The following is a 22,115-nucleotide window of genomic DNA, read 5'->3' on the forward strand; positions in this document are numbered from 1 at the left end:
AGGGAGCAAGGGATGCAGTAAAGAAGGAATAGTGCATCGGAATTGAGATACTCGTATCCCAAAAGAAAATCCTGTCGTTTCCATAGAACGTTACTCGATTTGGAAGGAGAAGTCATAGAACCCGTAATAATTCATAGCGACGCAGTTTGTGAGTTATTTCGTCAATGTGAGGGAGCAAGGGATGCAGTACAGAAGGAATAGTGCATCGGAAAGGAAGTGTTCGTATCCCAAAAGAAGATCCTGTCGTTGCCATAGAAACGTTACTCGATTTAGAAGGAGATGTCATAGAAACAATAGTATTTCATAGCGACGCAATTTCTGTGCTTATACGTCAGTGTGAGGGAGCGAGGGATACAGTAAGGAAGGAGTAATTCATCGAATGGAGATACTCGTATCCCGAAACAAAATCCTATCGTTAGCACAGAAACGTTACTCGATTTAGAAGGAGAAGTCATAGAACCCATAGTATTTCATAGCGACGCAATTTCTGTGCTTATTCGTCAATGTGAGAGAGCGAGGGATGCAGTAATGAAGGAATAGTGCATCGGAAAGGAGATACTCGTATCCGAAAAGAAAATCCTGTCGTTTCCATAGAAACGTTACTCGATTTAGAAGGAGAAGTCATAGAACCCATAGTATCTCATAGCGACGCAATTTCTGTGTTAATTCGTCAATGTGAGGGATACAGGGATGCAGTAATGAAGGAATAGGGCATCGGAAAGGAGATAGTCGTATCCCAAAAGAAAATCCTGTCGTTTCCATAGAAATGTTACTCGATTTAGAGTGAGAAGTCATAGAACACATAGTAATTCATAGCGACGCAATTTCTGTTTTAATTCGTCAATGTGAGGGAGCGAGGGATGCTATAAGGAAGGAATAGTGCATCGGAAAGAAGATACTCGATCCCAAAAGAAAATCTTGTTGTTTCCATTGAAACGATACCCGATATTGAAGGAGAAGTCATAGAACCCATAGTATTTCATAGCAACGCAATTTCTGTGTTAATTCGTCAATGTGAGTCAGCGAGGGATGCAGTAAAGAAGGAATAATGCATCGGAAAGGAGATACTCATATCCCAAAAGGAAATCCTGTTGATTCCATAGAAACGTTACTCGATTTAGAAGGAGATGTCATTGAACCCATAGTATTTCATTGCGACGCAATATCTGTGTTAATTCGACAATGTGAGGGAGCGAGGGATGCAGTAAGACTGGAATAGTGGCTCGGAAAGCTGTTACTCGTATCCCAAAAAAAATCTTATCGTTTCCATAGAAACATTACTCGATTTAGAAGCAGAATTCATAGAACACCTGGTATTACTTAGCGACGAAATTTCTGTGTTAATTCGTCATTGCAAGGGAGCGAGGGATGCAGTAAAAAAGGAATAGTGCGTCGGAATTGAAATACTCGTATCCCAATAGATATTCCTATCGTTTCCACAGAACTTTGCTCGATTAGGAAGGAGAAGGCATAAAACACATAGTATTTGATAGCGACGCAATTTGTGTGTTAATTCGTGAATGTGAGGGAACGACGGATGCAGTAAAGAAGGAATAGTGCATCGGCAAGGAGATAGTCGTATTCCAAAAGAAAATCGTGTCGTTTCCATAGAAACGTTACTCGATTTAGAAGGAGATGTCATAGAACCAATAGTATTTCATAGCGACGCAATTTCTGTGTTAATTCGTCAATGTGAGGAAGCCAGGGATGCAGTAAGGATGGAATTGTGCTTTTCATAGGAGATACTCGTATCCCAAAAGAAAATCTTGTCGTTTAGATAGAAACGTTACTCGATTTTGAAGGAGAAGTCGTAGAACCCATAGTATTTCATAGCGACTCAATTTCTGTGCTTTTTCGTCAATGTGAGGGAGCGAGGGATGCAGTAAAGAAGGAGTAGTGCATCGAACGGAGATACTCGTATCCCAAAAGAAAATCTTGCCGTTTGCATAGAAACGTTACTCGATTTAGATGGAGAAGTCATAGAACCCATAGTATTTCGTAGCGACGCAATTTCTGTACTTATTCATTAATGTGAGGTAGCGAGGGATTCAGTAAAGAAGGAACAGTGCATCGGAAAGGACATACTCGAATCCCAAAAGAAAATCCTGTCTTTTCCATACAAAGGTTACTCGATTTAGAAGGAGAAGTCATAGAACTGATAGTAAATCACAGAGACGTAATTTCTGTGTTAATTCGTCAATGTGAGGGAGCGAGGGATACAGTAAAGAAGGAATAGTTCATCGGAAAGGAGAAACTCGTATCCAAAAAGAAGATCCTGTCGTTTCAATTGAAACGTTACTTGATTTAGAAGGACAAGTCATAGAACCCGTAGCATTCCATAGCGACGCAATTTCTGCGTTAATTCGCCAATGTGAGGGTGCCAGGGATGCAGTAAAGAAGGAACAGTGCATCGAAAAGAAGTTACTCGTAACCCAAAAGAAAATCTTGTCGTTTTAATAGAAATGTTACTCGATTTAGAAGGACAAGTCATAGAACCCATAGTATGTCATAGCGACGCAATTTGTTTGTTACTTCGCCAATGTGAGGGAGCGAGGGATGCAGTACAGAAGGAATAGTGCATCGGAAAGGAGATGGTCGTATCCCTAAAGAAAATGCTGTCGTTACCATAGGAACGTTATTCGATTTAGTAGGAGAAGTCACAGAACACATAGTATCTCATAGCGACGCAATTTCTGTGCTTATTCGTCATGTGAGGGAGCGATTGACGCAGTAAAGAAGGAATAGTGCATCGGAAAGGAGATACGCGTATCCCAAGAGAAAACACTGTCGATTATATAGAAACGTTACTCGATTTAGAAGGAGAAGTCATAGAACCCATAGTGTTTCATAGCGACGCAATTTCTGTGTTCATTCGTATTCTTCAATGTGAGGGAGCGAATAATGCCGTAAAGTGGAATAGTGCATCGGAAAGGAGATGTCGTATCCCAAAAGAAAATCGTGTTGTTTCCATAGAAACGTTACTTGATGTAGAAGCAGAAGTCATAGAACCCATAGAATTTGATAGTAGCGCAATTTCTTTGTTAATTCGACAATGTGAGTGAGCGAGGAATGCAGTAAAAAAGGAATAGTGCATCGGAAAGGCGATAGTCGTATCCCAAAAGAAAATCCTGTCGTACCCATAGAAACAATACTCGATTTAGAAGGAGAAGTCGTAGAACCCGTAATATTCCATAGCGACCCAAATTCTGTGTTAATTCGTCAATGTGAGGGAGCGAGGGATGCAGTACAGAAGGAATAGTGCTTCGGAAAGGAGATACTCGTATCCCAAAAGAAAATCCTGTCGTTTCCATGGAAACGTTACTCGATTTAGAAGTAGAAGTTATAGAACCCATAGTATTTCATAGTGACGCAATTTCTGTGTTTATTCGTCAATGTGAGGGAGCAAGGGATGCAGTAAAGAAGGAAATGTGCATCGGAAAAGAGTTGCTCGTATCCCAAAAGAAAAACCTGTCGTTCCCATAGAAACGTTACTTGTTTTAGAAGGAGAAGTCATAGAACTCATAGTATGCCATATCGACGCTATTTCTGAGTTAATTCGTCAATATGAGGGACCCAGGACTGTAGTAAAGACGGAATAGTGCTTCGGAAAGGCGATACTCGTATCCCAAAAGAAAATCCTGTCGTATCCATAGAAACGGTACTCGATTTAGAAGGAGAGGTCATAGAACCCATAGTATTTCATAACGACGCTATTTCTGTGCTTATTCGTCAATGTGAGGGAGCGAGGGATGTAGTAAAGAAGGAATAGTGCATCGGAAAGAGATGTATCCCAAAAGAAAATCCTGTCGTTTCCTTAGAAAGGTTACTCGATTTATAAGGAGAAATCACAGAACCAATAGTATTTCATAGCGACGCAATTTCTGTGTTAATTCGTCAATGTGAGGGAGCGAGGGATGCAGTAAAGAAGGAATAGTGCATCGGAAAGGAGATACTCGTTTTCCAACAGAAAATCCTTGCGTTTCCATAGAAACGTTACTCGATTTAGATGGAGAAGTCATAGAACCCATAGTATTTCATAGCAACGCAATTTCTGTGTTAAATCGTCAATGGGAAGGAGCGAGGGATGCAGTAAACAAGAAATAGTGCATCGGAACTAGATGTATCCCAAAAGAAAATCCTGTCGTTTCCATAGAAACGTTACTCGATTTAGAAGGAGATGTCACAGAACCCATAGTAGTTCATAGCGACGCAATTTCTGAGTTAATTCGTCAATGTGAGGGAGCGAGGGATGCAGTAAAGAAGGAATAGCGCATCGGGAAGGAGATACTCGTATGCCAAAAGAAAATCTCGTCGTATCGTTAGAAACGTTACTCGATTTAGAAGGAGAGGTCATAGAACCCATAGTATTTCATAGCGACGCATTTTCTGTGTTAATTCGTCAATTTGAGGGAGCGAGGGATGCAGTGAAGAAGGTATAGTGCATCGGAAAGAAGATACTCGTATCTCAATAGAAAATCCTGTCGTTTCCATAGAAAGGTTACTCGATGTAGAAGGAGAAGTCATAGAACGCATAGTATTTCATAGCGACGCAATTTCTGTGTTAATTCGTCAATGTGAGGCAGCCAGGAATGCAGTAAAGAAGGAATAGTGCATCGGAAAGGAGATACTCGAATCCCAAAAAAAAAATTCCGTCGTATCGGTAGAAACGTTACTCGATTTAGAAGGGGAGGTCATAGAACTCATAGTATTTCATAGCGACGCTATTTCTGTGTTAATTCGTCAAAGTGAGTGAGCGATGGGTACAGTAAAGAAGGAATAGTGCATCGGAAAGGAGATACTCGTATCCCAAAAGAAAATCCTGCCGTTTCCATAGAAACGTTACTCGATTTAGAAGGAGAGGTCATAGAACCCATAGTATTACATAGCGAAGCAATTTCTCTGCTTATGCGTCAATTTGAGGGAGCGAGGGATGCAGTAAAGAAGGAATAGTGTATCAAATGGAGATACTCGTATCCCAAAAGAAAATCCTGTCGTTTGCATAGAAACGTTACTCGATTTAGAAGGAGAGGTCATAGAACCTATAGTATTTCATGTTGTTGTTGTTGTGGTCTTCAGTCCTGAGACTGGTTTGATGCAGCTCTCCATGGTACTCTATCGTGTGCAAGCTTTTTCATCTCCCAGTACCTACTGCAACCTACATCCTTCTGAATCTGCTTAGTGTATTCATCTCTTGGTCTCCCTCTACGATTTTTACACTCTACGCTGCCCTCCAATACTACATTGGTGATCCCTTGATGCCTCAGAACATGTGCTACCAACCGATCCCTTTTCTCTTGGTCAAGTTGTGCTACAAACTTCTCTTCTCCCCAATCCTATTCAATACTTCCTCATTAGTTATGTGATCTACCCATCTAATCTTCAGCATTCTTCTGTAGCACCACATTTCGAAAGCTTCTATTCTCTTCTTTTCCAAACTATTTATCGTACATGTATCACTTCCATACATGGCTACACTCCATACGAATACTTTCAGAAATGACTTCCTGACACTTAAATCAATACTGGATGTTAACAAATTTCTCTTCTTCGGAAACGCTTTCCTTGCCATTGCCAGCCCACATTTTATATCCTCTCTACTTCGACCATCATCAGTTATTTTGCTCCCCAAATAGCAAAACTCCTTTACTACTTTAAGTGCCTCATTTCCTAATCTAATTCCCTCAGCGTCACCCGACTTAATTAGACTACATTCCATTATCCTTGTTTTGCTTTTGTTGATGTTCATCTTATATCCTCCTTTCAAGACACTTTCCATTCCATTCAACTGCTCTTCCAAGTCCTTTGCTGTCTCTGACAGAATTACAATGTCATCGGCGAACCTCAACGTTTTTATTTCTTCTCCATGAATTTTAATACCTACTCCTAATTTTTCTTTTGTTTCCTTTACTGCTTGCTCAATATACATATTGAACAACATCGGGGAGAGGCTACAACCCTGTCTTACTCCCTTCCCAACCACTGCTTCCCTTTCATGTCCCTCAACTCTTATAACTGCCATCTGGTTTCTGTACAAATCGTAAATAGCCTTTCGCTCCCTGTATTTTACCCCTGCCACCTTTAGAATTTGAAATAGAGTATTGCAGTCGACATTGTCAAAAGCTTTCTCTAAGTCTACAAATGCTATAAACGTTGGTTTGCCTTTCCTTAATCTTTCTTCTAAGATAAGTCGTAAGGTCAGTATTGCCTCACATGTTCCTGTGTTTCTACGGAATCCAAACTGATCTTCCCCGAGGTTGGCTTCTACTAGTTTTTCCATTCGTCTGTAAAGAATTCGTGTTAGTATTTTGCAGCTGTGACTTATTAAGCTGATAGTTCGGTAATTTTCACATCTGTCAACACCTGCTTTCTTTGGGATTGGAATTATTATATTCTTCTTGAAGTCTGAGGGTACTTCGCCTGTTTCATACATCTTGCTCACCAGATGGTAGAGTTTTGTCAGGACTGGCTCTCCCACGGCCGTCAATAGTTCCAATGGATTATTGTCTACTCCGGGGGCCTTGTTTCGACTCAGGTCTTTCAGTGCTCTGTCAAACTCTTCACGCAGTATCGTATCTCCCATTTCATCTTCATCTAAATCCTCTTCCATTTCCATAATATTGTCCTCAAGTACATCGCCCTTGTATAGACCCTCTATATACTCCTTCCACCTTTCTGCTTTCCCTTCTTTGCTTAGAACTGGGTTTCCATCTGAGCTCTTGATATTCATACAAGTCGTTCTCTTATCTCCAAAGGTCTCTTTAATTTTCTTGTAGGCGGTATCTATCTTACCCCTAGTGAGATAGGCCTATACATGCTTACATTTGCGAGGGATGCAGTAAAAAAGGAATAGTGCATCGGAATTGAGATACTCGTATCCCAATAGAAATTCCTATCGTTTCCACAGAACGTTACTCGATTTAGAAGGAGAAGGCATAAAACCCATAGTATTTGATAGCGACGCAATTTCTGAGTTAATTCGTGAATGTGAGGGAACGACGGATGCAGTAAAGAAGGAATAGTGCATCGGTAAGGAGATACTCGTATACCAAAAGAAAATCCTGTCGTTTCCATATAAACGTTACACAATTTAGAAGGAGATGTCATTTAACCCATAGTATTTCATTGCGCCGCAATATCTGTGTTAATACGTCAATGTGAGGGAGCGAGGGATGCAGTAAGACTGGAATAGTGGCTCGGAAAGCTGTTACTCGTATCCCCCCCCAAAAAAACCTGTCGTTTCCATGGAAACAAAACTCGATTTAGAAGCAGAAGTCATAGAACACATGGACTTTCATAGCGACGAAATTTCTGTGTTAATTCGTCAATGCGAGGGAGCGAGGGATGCAGTAAAAAAGGAATAGTGCATCGGAATTGAGATGCTCGTATCCCAATAGAAACTCCTGTCGTTTCCATAGAACGTTACTCGATTTTGAAGGAGAAGGCATAAAACACATAGTATTTGATAGCGACGCAATTTCTGTGTTAATTCGTCAATGTGAGGGAGCAAGGGATGCAGTAAAGAAGGAATAGTGCATCGGAATTGAGATACTCGTATCCCAAAAGAAAAACCTGTCGTTTCCATAGAACGTTACTCGATTTGGAAGGAGAAGTCATAGAACCCGTAATAATTCATAGCGACGCAGTTTGTGAGTTACTTCGTCAATGTGAGGGAGCAAGGGATGCAGTACAGAAGGAATAGTGCATCGGAAAGGAGATACTCGTATCCGAAAAGAAAATCCTGTCGTTTCCATAGAAATGTTACTCGATTTAGAGTGAGAAGTCATAGAACACATAGTAATTCATAGTGACGCAATTTCTGTTTTAATTCGTCAATGTGAGGGAGCGAGGGATGCTATAAGGAAGGAATAGTGCATCGGAAAGAAGATACTCGTATCCCAAAAGAAAATCTTGTTGTTTCCATTGAAACGATACCCGATATTGAAGGAGAAGTCATAGAACCCATAGTATTTCATAGCAACGCAATTTCTGTGTTAATTCGTCAATGTGAGTCAGCGAGGGATGCAGTAAAGAAGGAATAATGCATCGGAAAGGAGATACTCATATCCCAAAAGGAAATCCTGTCGATTCCATAGAAACGTTACTCGATTTAGAAGGAGATGTCATTGAACCCATAGTATTTCATTGCGACGCAATATCTGTGTTAATTCGTAATGTGAGGGAGCGAGGGATGCAGTAAGACTGGAATAGTGGCTCGGAAAGCTGTTAGTCGTATCCCAAAAAAAATCTTATCGTTTCCATAGAAACATTACTCGATTTAGAAGCAGAATTCATAGAACACCTGGTATTACTTAGCGACGAAATTTCTGTGTTAATTCGTCATTGCAAGGGAGCGAGGGATGCAGTAAAAAAGGAATAGTGCGTCGGAATTGAAATACTCGTATCCCAATAGATATTCCTATCGTTTCCACAGAACTTCACTCGATTAGGAAGGAGAAGGCATAAAACACATAGTATTTGATAGCGACGCAATTTGTGTGTTAATTCGTGAATGTGAGGGAACGACGGATGCAGTAAAGAAGGAATAGTGCATCGGCAAGGAGATAGTCGTATTCCAAAAGAAAATCGTGTCGTTTCCATAGAAACGTTTTTCGATTTAGAAGGAGATGTCATAGAACCAATAGTATTTCATAGCGACGCAATTTCTGTGTTAATTCGTCAATGTGAGGAAGCCAGGGATGCAGTAAAGATGGAATTGTGCTTTTCATAGGAGATACTCGTACCCCAAAAGAAAATCTTGTCGTTTCCATAGAAACGTTACTCGATTTTGAAGGAGAAGTCGTAGAACCCATAGTATTTCATAGCGACTCAATTTCTGTGCTTATTCGTCAATGTGAGGGAGCGAGGGATGCAGTAAAGACGGAGTAGTGCATCGAACGGAGATACTCGTATCCCAAAAGAAAATCTTGCCGTTTGCATAGAAACGTTACCCGATTTAGATGGAGAAGTCATAGAACCCATAGTATTTCGTAGCGACGCAATTTCTGTACTTATTCATTAATGTGAGGTAGCGAGGGATTCAGTAAAGAAGGAACAGTGCATCGGAAAGGACATACTCGAATCCCAAAAGAAAATCCTGTCTTTTCCATACAAAGGTTACTCGATTTAGAAGGTGAAGTCATAGAACCCACAGTACCTCATAGCGACGCAATATCTGTGTTCATTCGTCAATGTGAGGGAGCGAGGGATGCAGTAATGAAGGAATAGTGCATCGGAAAGGAGATACTCGTATCCCAATAGAAATTCCTGTCGTTGCCATAGAACGTTATTCGATTTGGAAGGGGAAGGCATAAAACCCATAGTATATGATAGCGACGCAATTTCTGTGTTAATTTGTCAATGTGAGGGAGCAAGGGATGCAGTAAGGAAGGAATAGTGCATCGGAAAGGAGATAGTCGTTTCCCAAAATAAAATACTGTCATTTCCATAGAAACGTAACTCGATTTAGAAGCAGAAGACACAGAAACCATAGTATTTCATAGCGACGCAATTTCTGTGCTTATTCGTCAATGTGAGGGAGCGAGGGATGCAGTAAAGAAGGAGTAGTTCATCGAAAGGAGATACTCGTATCCCAAAACAAAATCCTATCGTTTGCACAGAAACGTTACTCGATTTAGAAGGAGAGTTCATAGAACCCATAGTATTTCATAGCGACGCAATTTCTGTGCTTATTCGTCAATGTGAGGGAGCGAGGGATGCAGTAATGAAGACATAGTGCATCGGAGAGGAGATACTCGTATCCGAAATGAAAATGCTGTCGTTTCCATAGAAACGTTACTCGATTTAGAAGGAGAAGTCATAGAACCCATAGTACCTCATAGCGACGCAATTTCTGTGTTAATTCGTCAATGTGAGGGATGCAGGGATGCAGTAATGAAGGAATAGGGCATCGGAAAGGAGATAGTCGTATCCCTAAGAAAATCCTGTCGTTTCCATAGAAATGTTACTCGATTTAGAGTGAGAAGTCATAGAACACATAGTAATTCGTAGTGACGCAATTTCTGTTTTAATTTGTCAATGTGAGTTAGCAAGGGATGCAGTAAAGAATGAATAGTGCATCGGAAAGGAGATAATCGTTTCCCAAAATAAAACACTGTCATTTCCATAGAAACGTAACTCGATTTAGAATCGGAAGACACAGAAACCATAGTATTTAATAGCGACGCAATTTCTGTGTTAATTCGTCAATGTGAGGGAGCGATGGATGCAGTAAAGAAGGAATAATGCATCGGAAAGGAGATACTCATATACCAAAAGAAAATCTTGTCGTTTCCATAGAAAAGTTACTCGATTTAAAAGTAGAAGTCATAGAACCCATAGTATGTCTTGGTGACACAATTTCTGTGTTTATTCGTTAATGGAGGGAGCGAGGGATGCAGTAAAGAAGGAATATTGCATCGGAAAGGAGAGACTAGTATCCCAATAGAAATTCCAGTCATTTCCATAGATACGTTACTCGATTTAGACGGAGATGCCATAGAATGAATAGTATATCATAGCGACGCAATTTCTGCGTTAATTCGTCATTGTGAAGGAACCAGGGATGCCGTAAAGAAGGAATAGCGAATCGGAAAGGGGAGACTCGTATGCCAAAAGAAAATCTTGCCGTTTCAATAGAAACGTTTCTCGATTTAGAAGGAAAAGTCATACAACGCATAGTATGTCAAAACGACATAATTTCTGTGTTAATTCGTCAATGTGAGGGAGCGAGGGATGCAGTACAGAATTAATAGTGCATCGGAAAGGTGATACTCGTTTATTAAAAGATAATCGTGTCGTTTCCATAGAAACGTTACTAGATTTAGAAGGTGTAGTCATAGAATCCATAGTATTTCATAGCGACGCAATATCTGTGTTTATTCGTCAATGCGAGGGTGCGAGGGATGCAGTAAAGGGGAATAGTGCATCGGAGAGAAGATAGTCGTATCCCAAAAGAAAATCCTGTCGTTTCCGTAGATGCGTTACTCGATTCAGAAGGAGAAGTCATAGAAAACATAGCATTACATAGCGACGCAAATTCAGTGTTAATTCGTCAATGTGAGGGAGCCAGGGATGCAGTAATGTAGGAATAGTGCATCGGAAATTAGATTCTCGTATCCAAAAAGAATATCCTGTCGTTTCAATAGCAACGTTACTCGATTAAGAAGGAGATGTCATAGAACGCATAGTATTTCAAGGCGACGCAATTTCTGTGTTAATTCGTCAATGTGATGGAGCGGAAGACTCAGTAAAGAAGGAATAGTGCATCGGAAAGGAGATAGTCGTATCGCAAAAGGAAATCCTGTCGTTTACATAGAAAAGTTACTCGATTTAGAAGGAGAAGTCATAGAACCCATACTATTACATAGCGACGCAATCTCTGTGTTAAATCGTCGATGTGAGGGAGCGAGGGTTGCAGTAAACAGGGAATAGTGCATCTGAAAGGAGATACTCGTATCCCAAAAGAAAATCCTGTCTTCTCAATAGAAACGTTACTCGATTCAGATGGAGAAGTCTGAGAAACCATAGAATTACATTAAGACGCAAATTCAGTGATAATTCGTCAATGTGAGGGAGCGAGGGATGCATTAAACAAGGAATAGTTCATCGGAAAGGAGATACTCGTATACCAAAAGAAAATCCTGTCGTTTCCACAGAAACGTTACTCGATTTAGAAGGAGAAGTCATTGAACACATTGTATCCCATAGCGACGCAATTTCTGTGTTAATTCGTCAATGTGAGGAAGCCAGGGATGCAGTAAAGAACAAATAGTGCATCGGAAAGGAGATACTCGTATCCCAAAAGAAAATCTTGTCGTTTCCGTAGAAACGTTACTCGATTTAGAAGGAGAAGTCATAGAACACATAGTATTTCATAGCGACGCAATTTCTGTGTTAATTCGTCAATGTGAGGGAGCGAGGGATGCAGAAAAGAAGGATTAGTGCATCGGAAAGGTGATACTCAAACCCAAAAAAAAAAAAAAATCCTTTTGTTTCCATAGAAACGTTACTTGATTTAGAAGAGGAAGTCATAGAACACATAGTATTCCGTAGCGTCGCAACTTCTATGTTAATTCGCCAATGTGATGGAGGCAGGTATGCAGTAAAGAAGGAATAGTGCATCGGAAAGGAGATACTCGTATACCAAAAGAAAATCCTGTTGTCTCCATGGAAACGTTTTCGATTTAGAACGAGAAGTCATAGAACCCATAGTATTTCATAGCGACGCAATTTCTGTGTTAATTCGTCAATGTAAGGGAGCGAGGGATGCAGTAAAGGAGGAACAGTGCATCGGAAAGTAGATACTCGTATCCCATATGAAAATCCCGTCTTTTCCATTGAAACGTTACTCGATTTAGATGGAGAAGTCACAGAACACATAGTATTCCATAGCGTCGCAATTTCTGTGATAATTCGTCAGTGTGAGAGAGCCAGGAATGCAGTAAGGAAGGAATAGTGCATCGGAAAGGAGATACTCGTATACCAATAGGAAATCCTATCGTTTCCATATAAATGTTACTCGATTTAGAAGGAGAATTCATAGAACCCATATTTTTTCATAGCGACGCAATTTCTGTTTTAATTCGTCAATGTGAGGGAGCGAGGGATGCAGTAAAAAAGGAATAGTGCATCGGAAAGGAGATAGTCGTAACCCAAAAGAAAATCCTGTCGTTTCCATAGAAACGTTACTCGATTTAGAAGGAGAAGTCATAGAACACATAGTATTTCATAGCGACGCAATTTTATTGTTAATTCGTCAAAGTGAGGGAGCAAGGAATGCAGTAAAGAAGGAATAGTGCCTCTTAAAGGAGATAGTCTAATCCTAAAAGAAATTCCTATAGTTTCCATAGAAACGTTACTCGATATAGATGGAGAAGTTATAGAACCCATAGTATTTCATAGCGACGCAATTTCTGTGCTTATTCGTCAATGTGAGGGAGCGAGGGATGCAGTAAAGAAGGAATAGTGCATCGGAAAGTAGATACTCGTATACCAAAAGAAAATCCTGTCGTTTCCATAGAAACGTTACTCGATATAGAAGGAGAAGTCATAGAACGCATAGTATATCATGGCGACGCAACCTCAGTGTTAATTCATCAATGTGAGGGAGCGAGGGATGCAGTAAAGAAGGAATAGTGCATCGAAAGGAGATACTCGTATACCAAAGAAAATCCTGTCGTTTCCACAGAAACGTTACTAGATTTAGAAGGAGAACTTATTGAACACAATGTATTCCACAGCGACGCAATTTCTTTGTTAATTTGTCAATGTGAGAGAGCCAAGGATGTGGTAAAGAAGAAATAGTGCATCGGAAAGGAGATACACGTAACCCAAAAGAAAATCCTGTGGTTTCCATAGAAACGTTACTCGATTTAGAAGGAGAAGTCATAGAACACATGGTATTTCATAGCGACGCAATTTCTGTGTTAATTCGTCAATGTGAGGGAGCGAGGGATGCAGTAAAGAAGGAACAGTGCATCGGAAAGGAGATACTCGTATCCCAAAACAAAATCCTGTCGTTTCCATTGAAATGGTCCTAGATTTAGAAGGAGAAGTCATAGAACACATAGTATTTCATAGCGACGCAATTTCTGTGTTAATTCGTCAATGTGAGCCAGCGAGGGATGCAGTAAGGAAATAATAGTGCATCGGAACGGAGTTACTCGTATCCCAAAAGAAAATCCTGTCGCTTCCATAGAAACGTTACTTGATTTAGAAGGAGAAGTCATAGAACACATAGTACTTCATAGCGACGCAATTTCTGTGTTAATTCGTCAATGTGAGGGAGCGAGGGATGCATTAAAGAAGGAATAGTGCCTCGGAAAGGAGATACTCGAATCCCAAAAGAAAATCCTGTCGTTTCCATAGAAACGTTACTGGATTTAGAAGGGGAAGTCATAGAGCACATAGTTCTTAATAGCGTCGTAACTTCTGTGTTAATTCGTCAATGTGATGGAGCCAGGTATCCAGTAAAGAAGGAAAAATGCACAGGAAAGGAGATACTCGTATCCCAAAAAAAAAATCCTGTCGTTTCCATAGAAACGTTACTCGATTTAGAAGGAGAAGTCATAGAACACATAGTATTTCATAGCGACGCAATTTCTGTGTTAATTCGTCAATGTGAGGGAGCGAGGGATGCAGAAAAGAAGGAATAGTGCATCGGAAAGGTGATACTCGAACCCAAAAAAAATCCTTTCGATTCCATATAAACGCTACTTGATTTAGAAGAAGAAGTCATAGAACACATTGTATTCCGTAGCGTCGCAACTTCTGTGTTAATTCGTCAATGTGATGGAGGCAGGTATGCAGTAAAGAAGGAATAGTGCATCGGAAAGGAGATACTCGTATACGAAAAGAAAATCCTGTCGTCTCCATAGAAACGTTTTCGATTTAGAACGAGAAGTCATAGAACCCATAGTATTTCATAGCGACGCAATTTCTGTGTTAATTCGTCAATGTAAGGGAGCGAGGGATGCAGTAAAGAAGGAATAGTGCATCGGAAAGGAGATACTCGTATACCAATAGAAAATCCTATCGTTTCCATATAAATGTTACTCGATTTAGAAGGAGAAGTCGTAGAACCCATATTATTTCATAGCGACGCAATTTCTGTGTTAATTCGTCAATGTGAGGGAGCGAGGGATGCAGTAAAAAAGGAATATTGCATCGGAAAGGAGATAGTCGTTTCCCAAAAGAAAATCCTGTTGTTTCCATAGAAAAGTTACCCGATTTAGATGGAGATGACTCAGAACCAATAGTATTCCATAGCGACGCAATTTCATTGTTAATTCGTCAATGTGAGGGAGCAAAGCATGCAGTAAAGAAGGAATAGTACCTCGGAAAGGATATAGTCTAATCCTAAAAGAAATTCCTATAGTTTCCATAGAAATGTTACTCGAAATAGAAGGAGAAGTTATAGAACCCATAGGATTTCATAGCGACGCAATTTCTGTGTTAATTTGTCAATGTGAAGGAGTGGGGGACGCAGTAAAGAAGGAATAGTGCATCGGTAAGGAGATACTCGTATCCCAAAAGAAAATCCTGTCGTTTCCATAGACACGTTACTCGATTTAGAAGGAGAAGTCATAGAACACATAGCATTAAATAGCGACGCAAATTCAGTGTTAATTCGTCAATGTGAGGGAGCCAGGGATGCAGTAATGAAGGAATAGTGCATCGGAAATTAGATGCCCGTATCCAAAAAGAATATCCTGTCGTTTCAATAGCAACGTAACTCGATTAAGAAGGAGATGTTATAGAACGAATAGTATTTCAAGGCGACGCAATTTCTGTGTTAATTCGTCAATGTGATGGAGCGAAAGACTCAGTAAAGAAGGAATAGTGCATCGGAAAGGAGATAGTCGTATCGCAAAATGAAATCCTGTCGTTTACATAGAAAAGTTACACGATTTAGAAGGAGAAGTCATAGAACCCATAGTATTTCATAGCGACGCAATTTCTGTGTTAATTCGTCAATGTGAGGGAGCGAGGGATGCAGTAAAGAAGGAATAGTGCATTGGAAAAGAGATACTCGTATCCCAAATGAAAAACCGTTCGTTTCGAATGAAACGTTACTCGCTTTAAAAGGAGAAGTCATAGAACCCACGGTATTTCATAGCGACGCAATTTCTGTGCTTATTCGTCAATGTGAGGGTGCGAGGGATGCAGGAAAGAAGGAATATTGCATCGGAAAGGAGGTACTCGTATCCCAAAAGAAAATCCAGTCGTTTCCATAGAAACGTTACTCGATTTAGAAGGAGAAGTCATAGATCGCATATTATGTCATGGTGACGGAACCTCTGTGTTAATTCGTCAATGTGAGGGAGCGAGGGATGCAGTAAAGAAGGAATAGTGCATCGGAAAGGAGATACTCGTATACCAAAAGAAAATCCTGTCGTTTCCACAGAAACGTTACTCAATTTAGAAGGAGAAGTCATTGAACACATTGAATCCCATAGCGACGCAATTTCTGTGTTATTTCGTCAATGTGAGGGAGCCAGGGATGCAGTAAAGAACTAATAGAGCATCGGAAAGGAGATACTCGTAACCCAAAAGAAAATCTTGTCGTTTCCATAGAAACGTTACTCGATTTAGAAGGAGAAGTAATAGAACAAATAGTATTTCATAACGACGCAATTTCTGTGATAATTCGTCAATGTGAGGGAGCGAGGGATGCAGAAAAGAAGGATTAGTGCATCGGAAAGGTGATACTGGAACCCAAAAAAAAAAAAAAAAAAAATCCTTTCGTTTCCATAGAAACGTTACTTGATTTAGACGAAGAAGTCATAGAACACATAGTATCCCGTAGCGTCGCAGCTTCTATGTTAATTCGCCAATGTGATGGAGGCAGGTATGCAGTAAAGAAGGAATAGTGCATCGGAAAGGAGATACTCGTATACCAAAAGAAATTCCTGTCGTCTCCATAGAAACGTTTTCGATTTAGAACGAGAAGTCATTGAACCCATAGTATTTCATAGCGACGCAATTTCTGTGTTAATTCGTCAATGTAAGGGAGCGAGGGATGCAGTAAAGAAGGAATAGTGCATCGGAAAGTAGATACTCGTATCCCATATGAAAATCCCGTCTTTTCCATTGAAACGTTACTCGATTTAGATGGAGAAGTCACAGAACACATAGTATTCCATAGCGTCGCAATTTCTGTGATAATTCGTCAGTGTGAGAGAGCCAGGAATGCAGTAAGGAAGGAATAGTGCATCGGAAAGGAGATACTCGTATACCAATAGGAAATCCTATCGTTTCCATATAAATGTTACTCGATTTAGAAGGAGAATTCATAGAACCCATATTTTTTCATAGCGACGCTATTTCTGTTGTAATTCGTCAATGTGAGGGAGCGAGGGTTGCAGTAAAAAAGGAATAGTGCGTCGGAAAGGAGATAGTCGTATCCCAAAAGAAAATCCTGTTCTTTCCATAGAAAAATTATCCGATTTAGAAGGAGATGACACAGAACCAATAGTATTTCATAGCGACGCAATTTCTGTGTTAATTCGTCAATGTGAGGGAGCGAGGGATGCAGTAAAGAAGGAACAGTGCATCGGAAAGGAGATACTCGTATCCCAAAATAAAATCCTGTCGTTTCCATTGAAATGTTCCTCGATTTAGAATCAGAAGTCATAGAACACATAGTATTTCATAGCGACGCAATTTCTGTGTTAATTCGTCAATGTGAGCCAGCGAGGGATGCAGTAAGGAAATAATAGTGCATCGGAACGGAAATACTCGTATCCCAAAAGAAAATCCTGTCGTTTCCATAGAAACGTTACTTGATTTCGAAGGAGAAGTCATAGAACACATAGTACTTCATAGCGACGCAAATTCTGTGTTAATTCGTCAATGTGAGGGAGCGGGGGATGCATTAAAGAAGGAATAATGCCTCGGAAAGGAGATACTCGAATCCCAAAAGAAAATCCTGTCATTTTAATAGAAACGTTACTCGATTGAGATGGAGAAGTCATAGAACACATAGTATTTCATAGCGACGCAATTTCTGTGTTAATTCGTCAATGTGAGGGAGCGAGGGATGCAGAAAAGAAGGAATAGTGCATCGAAAAGGTGATACTCGAACCCAAAAACAAAATCCTTTCGTTTCCATAGAAACGTTACTTGATTTAGAAGAAGAAGTCATAGAACACATAGTATTCCGTAGCGTCGCAACTTCTGTGTTAATTCGTCAATGTGATGGAGGCAGGTATGCAGTAAAGAAGGAATAGTGCATCGGAAAGGAGATACTCGTATACCAAAAGAAAATCCTGTCGACTCCATAGAAACGTTTTCGATTTAGAAGAAGAAGTCATAGATAACATAGTATTTCATAGCGACGCAATTTCATTGTTAATTCGTCAAAGTGAGGGAGCAAGGAATGCAGTAAAGAAGGAATAGTGCCTCGGAAAGGAGATAGTTTAATCCTAAAAGAAATTCCTATAGTTTCCATAGAAACGTTACTCGATATAGATGGAGAAGTTATAGAACCCATAGTATTTCATAGCGACGCAATTTCTGTGCTTATTCGTCAATGTGAGGGTGCGAATGATGCAGTAAAGAAGGAATGGTGCATCGGAAAGGAGATAGTCGTATCCGAAAAGAAAATCCTGTCGTTTCCATAGAAACGTTACTCGATTTAGAACGAGAAGTCATAGAACCCATACTATTTCATAGCGACGCAATATCTGTGTTAAATCGTCAATGTGAGGGAGCGAGGGATGCAGTAAAGGGGGAATAGTGCATCGGAAAGGAGATACTCGTATCCCAAAAGAAAATCCTGTCATTTTAATAGAAACGTTACTCGATTGAGATGGAGAAGTCTGTTAAAGCATAGTATTACATAACGACGCAATTTCAGTGTAAATTCGTCAATGTGAGGGAGCGAAGGATGCAGTAAGGAAGGAATAGTGCATCGGAAATGAGATAGTAGTATCCGAAAAGAAAATCCTGTCGTTTCCATAGAAACGTTACTCGATATAGAAGGAGAAGTCATAGAACGCATTGTATATAATGGTGACGCAACCTCTGTGTTAATTCGTCAATGTGAGGGAGCGAGGGATGCAGTAAAGAAGGAATAGTGCATCGGAAAGGAGATACTCGTATACCAAAAGAAAATCCTGTCATGTTAATAGAAGGTTGCTCGATTTAGAAGGAGATGTTATTGATCACAATGTATTCCACAGCGACGCAATTTCTGTGATAATTCGTCAATGTGAGAGAGCCATGGATGTGGTAAAGAAGGAATAGTGCATCGGAAAGGAGATACTCGTAACCCAAAAGAAAATCCTGTGGTTTCCATAGAAACGTTACTCGATTTAGAAGGAGAAGCCATAGAACCCATAGTATTTCACAGCGACGCAAATTCTGTGTTAATTCATCAATCTGAGGGAGCAAGGGATGCAGTACAGAAGGAATAGTGCATCGTAAAGGAGATACTCGTATCCCAAAAGAAAATCCTGTCGTTTCCATAGATACGTTACTCGATTTAGAAGGAGAAGTCATAGTACACATGGTATTTCATAGCGACGCAATTTCTGTGTTAATTCGTCAATGTGAGCGAGCGAGGGATGCAGTAAGGAAATAATAGTGCATCGGAATGGAGATGCTCGTATCCCAAAAGAAAATACTGTCGTTTCCATAGAAACGTTACTTGATTTAGAAGGAGAAGTCATAGAACACATAGTACTTCATAGCGACGCAATTTCTGTGCTTATTCGTCAATGTGAGGGAGCGAGGGATGCAGTAAAGAAGGAATACTGCATCGGAAACGCGATAGTCGTATCCCAAACGAAAATACTGTCGTTTCCATAGAAAAGTTACTCGATTTAGAAGAAGAAGTCATAGGACACATAGTATTCCGTAGCGTCGCAACTTCTGTGTTAGTTCGTCAATGTGATGGAGGCAGGTATGCAGTAAAGAAGGAATAGTGCATCGGAAAGGAGATACTCGTATACGAAAAGAAAATCCTGTCGTCTCCATAGAAACGTTTTCGATTTAGAACGAGAAGTCATAGAACCCATAGTATTTCATAGCGACGCTATTTCTGTGTTAATTCGTCAATATAAGGGAGCGAGGGATGCAGTAAAGAAGGAATAGTGCATCGGAAAGGAGATGCACGTATACCAATAGAAAATCCTATCGTTTCCATATAAATGTTACTCGATGTAGAAGGAGAAGTCATTGAAGCCATATTATTTCATAGCGACGCAATTTCTGTGTTAATTCGTCAATGTGAGGGAGCGAGGGATGCAGTAAAAAAGGAATAGTGCATCGGAAAGGAGATAGTCGTTTCCCAAAAGAAAATCCTGTTGTTTCCATAGAAAAGTTACCCGATTTAGAAGGAGATGACTCAGAACCAATAGTATTTCATAGCGACGCAGTTTCTGTGTTAATTCGGCAATGTGAGGGAGCCAAGGATGCAGTAAAGAACTAATAGTGCATCGGAAAGGAGATAGTCGTATACCAAAAGAAAATCCTGTCGTTTCCACAGAAACGTTACTCGATTTAGAAGGAGAAGTCATAGATCGCATATTATGTCATGGTGACGGAACCTCTGTGTTAATTCGTCAATGTGAGGGAGCGAGGGATGCAGTAAAGAAGGAATAGTGCATCGGAAAGGAGATACTCGTATACCAAAAGAAAATCCTGTCGTTTCCACAGAAACGTTACTCGATTTAGAAGGAGAAGTCATTGAACACATTGAATCCCATAGCGACGCAATTTCTGTGTTATTTCGTCAATGTGAGGGAGCCAGGGATGCAGTAAAGAACTAATAGAGCATCGGAAAGGAGATACTCGTAACCCAAAAGAAAATCTTGTCGTTTCCATAGAAACGTTACTCGATTTAGAAGGAGAAGTAATAGAACAAATAGTATTTCATAACGACGCAATTTCTGTGATAATTCGTCAATGTGAGGGAGCGAGGGATGCAGAAAAGAAGGATTAGTGCATCGGAAAGGTGATACTGGAACCCAAAAAAAAAAAAAAAAAAAATCCTTTCGTTTCCATAGAAACGTTACTTGATTTAGACGAAGAAGTCATAGAACACATAGTATCCCGTAGCGTCGCAGCTTCTATGTTAATTCGCCAATGTGATGGAGGCAGGTATGCAGTAAAGAAGGAATAGTGCATCGGAAAGGAGATACTCGTATACCAAAAGAAATTCCTGTCGTCTCCATAGAAACGTTTTCGATTTAGAACGAGAAGTCATTGAACCCATAGTATTTCATAGCGACGCAATTTCTGTGTTAATTCGTCAATGTAAGGGAGCGAGGGATGCAGTAAAGAAGGAATAGTGCATCGGAAAGTAGATACTCGTATCCCATATGAAAATCCCGTCTTTTCCATTGAAACGTTACTCGATTTAGATGGAGAAGTCACAGAACACATAGTATTCCATAGCGTCGCAATTTCTGTGATAATTCGTCAGTGTGAGAGAGCCAGGAATGCAGTAAGGAAGGAATAGTGCATCGGAAAGGAGATACTCGTATACCAATAGGAAATCCTATCGTTTCCATATAAATGTTACTCGATTTAGAAGGAGAATTCATAGAACCCATATTTTTTCATAGCGACGCTATTTCTGTTTTAATTCGTCAATGTGAGGGAGCGAGGGTTGCAGTAAAAAAGGAATAGTGCGTCGGAAAGGAGATAGTCGTATCCCAAAAGAAAATCCTGTTCTTTCCATAGAAAAATTATCCGATTTAGAAGGAGATGACACAGAACCAATAGTATTTCATAGCGACGCAATTTCTGTGTTAATTCGTCAATGTGAGGGAGCGAGGGATGCAGTAAAGAAGGAACAGTGCATCGGAAAGGAGATACTCGTATCCCAAAATAAAATCCTGTCGTTTCCATTGAAATGTTCCTCGATTTAGAATCAGAAGTCATAGAACACATAGTATTTCATAGCGACGCAATTTCTGTGTTAATTCGTCAATGTGAGCCAGCGAGGGATGCAGTAAGGAAATAATAGTGCATCGGAACGGAAATACTCGTATCCCAAAAGAAAATCCTGTCGTTTCCATAGAAACGTTACTTGATTTCGAAGGAGAAGTCATAGAACACATAGTACTTCATAGCGACGCAAATTCTGTGTTAATTCGTCAATGTGAGGGAGCGGGGGATGCATTAAAGAAGGAATAGTGCCTCGGAAAGGAGATACTCGAATCCCAAAAGAAAATCCTGTCATTTTAATAGAAACGTTACTCGATTGAGATGGAGAAGTCATAGAACACATAGTATTTCATAGCGACGCAATTTCTGTGTTAATTCGTCAATGTGAGGGAGCGAGGGATGCAGAAAAGAAGGAATAGTGCATCGGAAAGGTGATACTCGAACCCAAAAACAAAATCCTTTCGTTTCCATAGAAACGTTACTTGATTTAGAAGAAGAAATCATAGAACACATAGTATTCCGTAGCGTCGCAACTTCTGTGTTAATTCGTCAATGTGATGGAGGCAGGTATGCAGTAAAGAAGGAATAGTGCATCGGAAAGGAGATACTCGTATACCAAAAGAAAATCCTGTCGACTCCATAGAAACGTTTTCGATTTAGAAGAAGAAGTCATAGATAACATAGTATTTCATAGCGACGCAATTTCATTGTTAATTCGT

The sequence above is a fragment of the Schistocerca serialis genome, chromosome 1 (genome assembly GCF_023864345.2).
Source record: "Schistocerca serialis cubense isolate TAMUIC-IGC-003099 chromosome 1, iqSchSeri2.2, whole genome shotgun sequence".
Classification (NCBI taxonomy): Eukaryota; Metazoa; Arthropoda; class Insecta; order Orthoptera; family Acrididae; genus Schistocerca; species Schistocerca serialis.